We start from the raw sequence: 7308 nt of genomic DNA on the forward strand, positions 1-7308 counted from the left end.
ATTAATTAATGACCCATCGTTTAATATACTTATGTTACATTGCTGACCACGAAGGAGGGGGGGGAATCGCCACATTGGCAACACTGTTATATGCAAATTAACATGGAAATTGACCGTTTAACCGACATACTTAACCGACCAAAGACGTTCTCGGCGGTTAACCGGTTAACGGTTAACCGTCGACATCCCTAGTTTCTTTACTCCATGTAGGCTATAGAGAGGAGTCTGTCTGATTTTGTGTACCTACGTGCAGGGGCGTATGCAGAAATTGAATTAAAGGTGGGCCTGGATGAACAGGCCACAGGCCGGCCGCCCGAAAAATTTGACGTGTTATTTTACTAAAAATAATGCATTTGACCATCATTTCAAGTAGAATGATACCACCCAAGCAAGAATATTTCAAGTGTTTCAAGTGCTTTACTGAAATATTTGGACCATATAATGATAATACAATTATCTCAACCTTAAAAGGTTACATATAGGTGCCAAATGTTGCATACATGAATGCTTATACTTGTGTGTATACTGTTACTTTATACAGAAATTAGAACCACTGATCCATATACTGCTGTGAGTTTAAAAAATAACAACACTGAGGCTGCTTCAAGTTTGAACAAGACGCCCTCTGGTTTATTTATCCACAGAGAGAACAAAATTCCTAGATGTCATGAAGTTGTCATGCATTAGACTCTGGAGATGATGTGCCCTGCGTTTTTACAAAAGTAACAAAACCATTGGCTAGCAATGCAGCAGCAAGTTTGCCTCTAGAAAACAACCAATTAAAAAAAAAAAAAAAAAAAAAAAAAAATTGGGTGGGCCAGGGCAAGAAGTGGGTGGGCCTGTGCCTACCCAGGCCCACCCGTAGATACGCCCCTGCCTACGTGTGAGAGAGTTCACGTCTTTAAGGTTAATTACTCTGCGTGTTTCACTGCTCTACATTATTTAATAATGTTGCTTTGTCATGTTCTGAGCCTGCCCCGCCTGCACCCGCCATATTTTCATAATTTGCCAACCCAGCCCGCCTGCGGGGCAGCCCAGCCCGCGGGACCTGGCGGGTTCTGGGTGATCCGCGCATCACTACTGGGCGCAGTACTGAGCATGCAAACGCCACTCACTGTGGTCAGTGGTGACTGATGTCATACCCAATGATGTCAAATGAGCATGCTCAGAATGTTGAGTGGTGGCCAGTGGTGACCGACGATGTCATAGCCACTGATGATGTCAGGTGCATACTTTAGGGTGGGGGTAGGGGTAGAGAGGGACGAAGGCCGAAAGCCCCAACGGCGGGCGGGACAGCCAGCTGAGTGGCCCAGAGTCCCTGTCACTCATCCAGTTGTGTGGCAGCAGTAAGCCTCGATTCACACCAGGCACTATTCAGAAGCAGCGCTTAACAGAAGCTGAGTGCCACGCTAAACCGGTCACACCAGAAGCACCTTTTCTTCAGCGCCTCGCTCGGCGCTGCCCTCCCCCCGCTCACAACTTGCATTCACTTCATGCCTGGCAGCTCGGGTGAAATGCGCTGCACCCTTGAAAAATAGAACAGAAGCTAAAACTATCGCTGCAGCGTAGCTTCAGCATGGCTTCAGTGTGGCGTGGTGTGTGGCTGGTGTGAACGGTCTTGCCTGTTAACAAGGATGCTGAAATGAAACTGCCATAGCGCAGTGTATAGCTTCAGCATGGCTTCGGCGTATGGTGTGAACGAGGGCTTAGCAGCAGAGACAGGAGGGGCGCTAGCTAGCTAGCAGGCTAACTTAGTAAGCCGCCCATGCCTTCAGGTTCGCCATGTCGTCCTCGTCTTCCTCCTTGGATGGTAATGATGTTGAAGGTACACTGGGTAGAGGGATGTCCTCCTTTGCTCTAACTTCCAGAAGGTTCTTGTCCAATTCTTCCTGTTCTATCTCCTCCAGCTCAGCCATGAGCTCCCACTCGTCAACGTCTTCTCCGAAGCCCAGCGGTCTGGAGATGGCGTCTGAGATCTCCTGAGCCAGCTCCTGTTGTTCTGTGATGTCCTGCATCAGATCATCCACTTTGTCTATGTCCATGTGCTGGTGAGCCGCCTCCATGGCCTTGGCGGCATAGCCCATGTTCTTCAGCATCTCTGTGTTTGTGTTGGCGTTCTCTAGAGCCTCCCGCTGGAACTCGATGGTGGACAGAGTCCCGTCGATCTGAGTCAGCTGCTTCTCATAACGGTTCTTCCTCTTTAACGCCTGCAGAGCCGCTCGTTTGTTTTTGGAGCAATTCTTTTTGGCCGTCAGCAGCTCCTGTTCGATCTTCTTCTCCAGGAAGTCTTGTTTCTTGCCCAGCATCTCCTCCATGTCTCTGAGCCGCTGGATGGCCTCCTGCGTGGTGGGCACCTTCCCCTTCGCCCCGCTGCCGAACCACTTGCTGAGTATCGACATCTTGTTGTTGTTATTGTTAAATGTCACTGCTAACGGCTCAGTAACGTGTCTGGACTGACTGTGATACCCGACAGACAGACAGCTAACTGCTAAATAGCTCTGTCTGTGTTGTTTGTTGTTTTGTTTGTGGTGACTGATGATGCCATAGCAGACATACCCACAGATGATGTCATACCCACAATGACTGATTATGTCACACTAACTAATGATGTCATGGACATTGTTACACCATAAGTGATGTCATAGTAGACATTGTGACATCAGTGATGCCATACAATGAATTGTGATGTCATTAGTGATATCACTGATGATGCCATACCCACTAATGATGACATAGTCATTGTGAGATGTGATATACATTGGGACATCATCAGTGATGTCACAGACTCAATTGTGATGTCATGAGGTTATAAATTGGACGACTCTTGCTGACAGCCCAGCCAATCAAGCCTGAACCTGCGACAACATGGACCAGATCTAATGCCCAGTGGCACTCTGGGGCCACTCCAGACCACAAGACAGAAGAGTTACTTTACTGTAGTTACCTTTTTTCTAACATTTATGTAACCAGGCAAGCCATTAAGAACAAATTCTTATTTATTATTATCATCCGACCTACTGTAGTACGGGGAGTAGGGTTGGCACGATGGACGATGGCATCGACCATCGTGATTGGCCGACCCCCCATCGACCTCTGAGCCTTCTACATCGGATCATCGTGATTAATTATCTGTTCGAAATAAATTTGTGCCGTTTTAATAATAAAAAATACCAAGTCCACTTACCGTGACGCGTGGGGGATGCGCCGGCGGCATTAAACGAGCGCACCCAGTTCAGACTCAGAGAAGCCTCCCCTCCCCCTCCTCCGCTCTAGTGCTTCTCTGCACTGGGTGCGCTTGTTTAATGTCGCCGGGGCATCCCCCGCGCATGAGAAGTCAGTTATTTTGTTGTGAACACTTTTAAGGCAAAGAAGAAACTTCATGTTCTTTCCTGTTTTCAAACCAAAGTGAGTACAAGTCTTCAACTGTGAATTTAACTCGCCTGTTTCCAAAGTGAAAGTTGAAGTTCATACAGCACTAGCAATATTGAACGGCGCAAAACAAACGTTAACGTTACAGATCCTGACCAACAACCTATGCGTGTGTGTGTTGAATTTAACTAGCTGGCAGAAAACTGACAGAATTACTGGCGGATATAACGTTAGATTCGCGTGGGCTTTTGAACCTAATGAGAGTTGAGGAGACTGGAGAGAGTTGAGAGAGAAATACAGCAGCAGCAGCAGCTAGCTACTGCTAGCTGTAACAGCAGTAGCTGCCGCTGCTGCTACTGCTTGAGTGGCCTGGCTCTGTGCAGTAGTAGCCTGCCTGTCGGTCTCATGAAGAGCTCAGCTGTCCTGCTGTTAACGTGCATTGCAGCGGCGGATGGCATCAATGACGATGCCATTGTTCAAAACGATGTTTCACTGTAAAACAATCACGATGGATATTTTGGTGACATCGCACAACCCTAACGGGGAGAGATGCCGTCTCCCTGCCGCACCAAAATGCTCCACACGGCGCAGCTGCAGCCAGAACCACAGAGGTTAGTTAATTAATGACTTTGCATAGGCTAGTTCCTTCTGTACCAAACGCATTGCATCTGCGCCCCCAGTTTTCCAAATCATCGATATGATCCAGCATTCCGCTCACTTGTTTCTCCAGGTTTGGAACTTTTGACTGCAGCGATTCGGTTGTGGTCCCCACAGCTGCGATCCTCCCCTCCGCCTCTCCAACCCGTTCTCCCAGCGCCTCTATTTTGGTTGTTTGCTCGCTTATGGCAGCAAGTACTGTGTTCAATAACCTTCGTGATGTTATGGGTTATCCTGTCCATCACTGCACTGACGATAGTCCAACTAGGACTGAAACGTTTGCTGCCAATTTGTGCCGATCCTCAATAAAATGGATCAGATTTTTTAAGACTTTGTCTTGTCTATAGTTCTGTGTGCGAGTCCTCCACTGCTTGTTACTGTATCTTATTTGACTGCCGCACCAGAAGCAAGAATCACTAGGACCGATGTCAAGCGCGCAGCTCTCTTCATGCTCAGTAATTAATTATCCTGTCCATCGCCTGGCAAGGGCGTTGGAAGCACGGTGCGGTGGGCGCTGCAGCACCCCCTGGTGGCAAGAGATGTAAAAAAAAAAAAAAAAAAAAAAAATTTTTATTTACAGTGCACCTGAACGCAAAATGCAAAATACCCGCTGAATAAGTGTCCAAATGTTCATGTAATTCTGGCCAATACTCCACTTCTGTTATAACATTTCAGTCTGGAAGATATAGGCCCCTATCGTTGCATCGGCGTAGTTTCTAGGCCGAGCGCCTGGCGCAGCGCAAATCAATGGGCGTGGACCAGCGCACTTGATATCGTCGTGCTGGCGCTACACGCAGCCTAAAGCATTACAACCACGCCTTTTAAGCGTAAAATTATGCACCGTCATGCTCATTGGATAAGTGCAATAAACGAATCGCACGCTTGCCTTTTTAGCTCCAATTCCAGTGGTCCCGCAAAACCTGACGAAAGCCAAGCGCTCTGCCCCCCCCCCCCCCCCCCTCCCTTCATCCAGTCTGTCTGTCTCCATTATAGGCTATTATTCCATATTATTATGCATTATGCTTCTCAAACCAATCTAACTGCAGTTTAAATACTGCAAGCATGTAAATACTAAATACCCTACACTATAGCAAGATCAAAGTGAAAAGAATGTTCTAAATGCATCAGCTAGAAAAATATAGCCTATTAGATTGGTGAAAGTTTGTCCAGAAAGATATCATTTTCTCTTGCCTGCTGCAGGAAGGATGATGCACATAAATATACCCTACATTATGTCAATGTAATACCATGTATGGCCTAAAGCGCATTTGGCAGCGTAAAGCCATATTGATATCTTCCCGAAACAGGCGCAAAGCACGTTTTTTTGCGTTTAAGGCCCGTTTTAGCGCCAAAGGCCTGTGGGAGAATAGGGCCCATAATCTTTATGACTAAAAGGCTAAATGAATAGCTTAGAAAATGAATAGCACCGGGGGCCCATGGTACTATTAATCCGGCCCTGGATATATGGGAGGAATAGCAGGTAGGCTATCACTGTCCCTGAGTCCTGAGGGTAAATTGAGTAATGCTGCAGAGAAGAGGAGAAGACACTGAATAATGACATCACAACAGTATAATCCTAATGTTAATTTAAAATTTAATATTCCTCTAAATATGGCTAAAAGTCCAAAAAGGGTGGGAGAGAGAATGAGGATTCCAACACAGCAGTGGGAGCAAGTGGTGACATGGAGGTGAGTGAGAAAAGGTGACTGAATAATGACACAACAGTCTAATCTTAATGTTAATATTCCTCTAATCTGGCGACAAAGTGGCCAAATTTTTCGCCGCCCACTGGGCGCCGACAGCCGTCGCCCCCAATGTTGAATCAGTGGCAGCACCCCCTACCTAAAAGTACTTCCAATGCCCCTGTCGCCTGGAGAAAGCTGGGGTCAGTGCTGGTGCTATCAGTGCTGGTATCATTGCTAATGCTAGCGCTAGCTTCCCCAGCAACACTCACGTCTTCCTCGCCAGCATTACCACCATTGTCACCGTCACTCTCCTGTTGTTGTCCAGAGGCCGCCATCGTCTTGCTCCCCTTCTTCTTTGTTTTGGCCATGTCAGCGGGTATTTTGGTGAAACAACTCTCAAGAGTCATTATAGTGCCACTCCCATTGTAGGATGTGGGATTTTCGCCAAGTGAATGTGTGAGATAATTGAATAATAGGCTAATATCACCGGAGCTCAGTGAGGCACAGTGCTCTCTCTACGACGCTATCTTCCTCACTTATGTATGTACTTAACCTAACTATTTAACTTAACCTAACTAACTATCCGGTGTGCACAACATTGTCAGACTAAACTCCGGCTGACACCCCAAAAACCTACAATCCGCTACAGAAATGCTTATATTGTTTATTAACTGGCCCCTGGCCTCCTATCATTTCACGAAAGTGGCCCCCGGGCAAAGCAAGTTGAGTATCCCTGATGTAAGGGGTCCTTGGCTGAAAAACATTTGAGAACCTCTGCACTACGGGGTCCAGTCTCTGCCCTCTCCAAACAGCGGCTTTCCCACTGGCTCTGTGATGCCATCACATTGGCCTATACCACTTAAGGGACTGACCCCCCTCAAAGCCTTAGGGCCCACTCCACCAGAGCACTGGCCTTTTCCACAGCTCTCCTGAGAGGTATGTCAGTCACAGACATATGATGCACAGCGGCTTCTTGGGCCTCATCAAGTCAAGTCAAGTTTATTTGTATAGCCCTAATTCACAAGCATGTCTCAGAGGACTTCACAGAGAATATGTCTAGCTAAATCTAGCTGACACAACAGTAGCAATTACAGTAGCAATAATAACAACAAGATTGAACAATCATATGATGAGAGAGACAGAGAGAAAGGGAGAAAAGGGGGATGGAATGTGGGGGAGGAGAGAACAGGGAAGGGAGGAGGTGGGGAGGGAACATGAGAATGTCCTGGTCCAGTCACTTATCGTCCCTCGCCTGGACTACTGCAACGTGCTCCTGGCTGGCCTACCTGCCACCGACATCCGACCGCTTCAGCTCATTCAGAACGCTGCAGCCCATCTGGTATTCAACCAACCCAAATTCTCTCATGTCACTCCCCTCTTCCGGGACCTCCACTGGCTTCCCATCTCAGCTCGCATCAAATTCAAGACACTGGTACTGGCCTACAGGGCAGTACACCAGTCAGCTCCCCTGTACCTGCAATCTATGGTCAGGTTCCAAACCTCTCACCGCTCCCTTCGCTCCTCTACCAGTGCAGGGCGCCTCGCTCCTCCTTCGCTACGGGCGCTCAAAAGTTGCTCATCCCGATCTCGACTCTTC

The 7308-nt window shown here is 47.6% G+C and overlaps 1 pseudogene across 1 annotated transcript; it reads right to left on the reverse strand.

The window, feature by feature from the left end:
- Positions 1-1751: 1751 nt before the first annotated feature.
- Positions 1752-2399, reverse strand: LOC310785333 (charged multivesicular body protein 4c pseudogene; annotated as a pseudogene). Its single transcript has one exon. The product of its transcript is annotated as a charged multivesicular body protein 4c pseudogene (transcript).
- Positions 2400-7308: the final 4909 nt, after the last annotated feature.

The sequence above is a fragment of the Poromitra crassiceps genome, assembly GCF_964638095.1.
Source record: "Poromitra crassiceps genome assembly, chromosome: 1".
NCBI classification, from domain to species: domain Eukaryota; kingdom Metazoa; phylum Chordata; class Actinopteri; order Beryciformes; family Melamphaidae; genus Poromitra; species Poromitra crassiceps.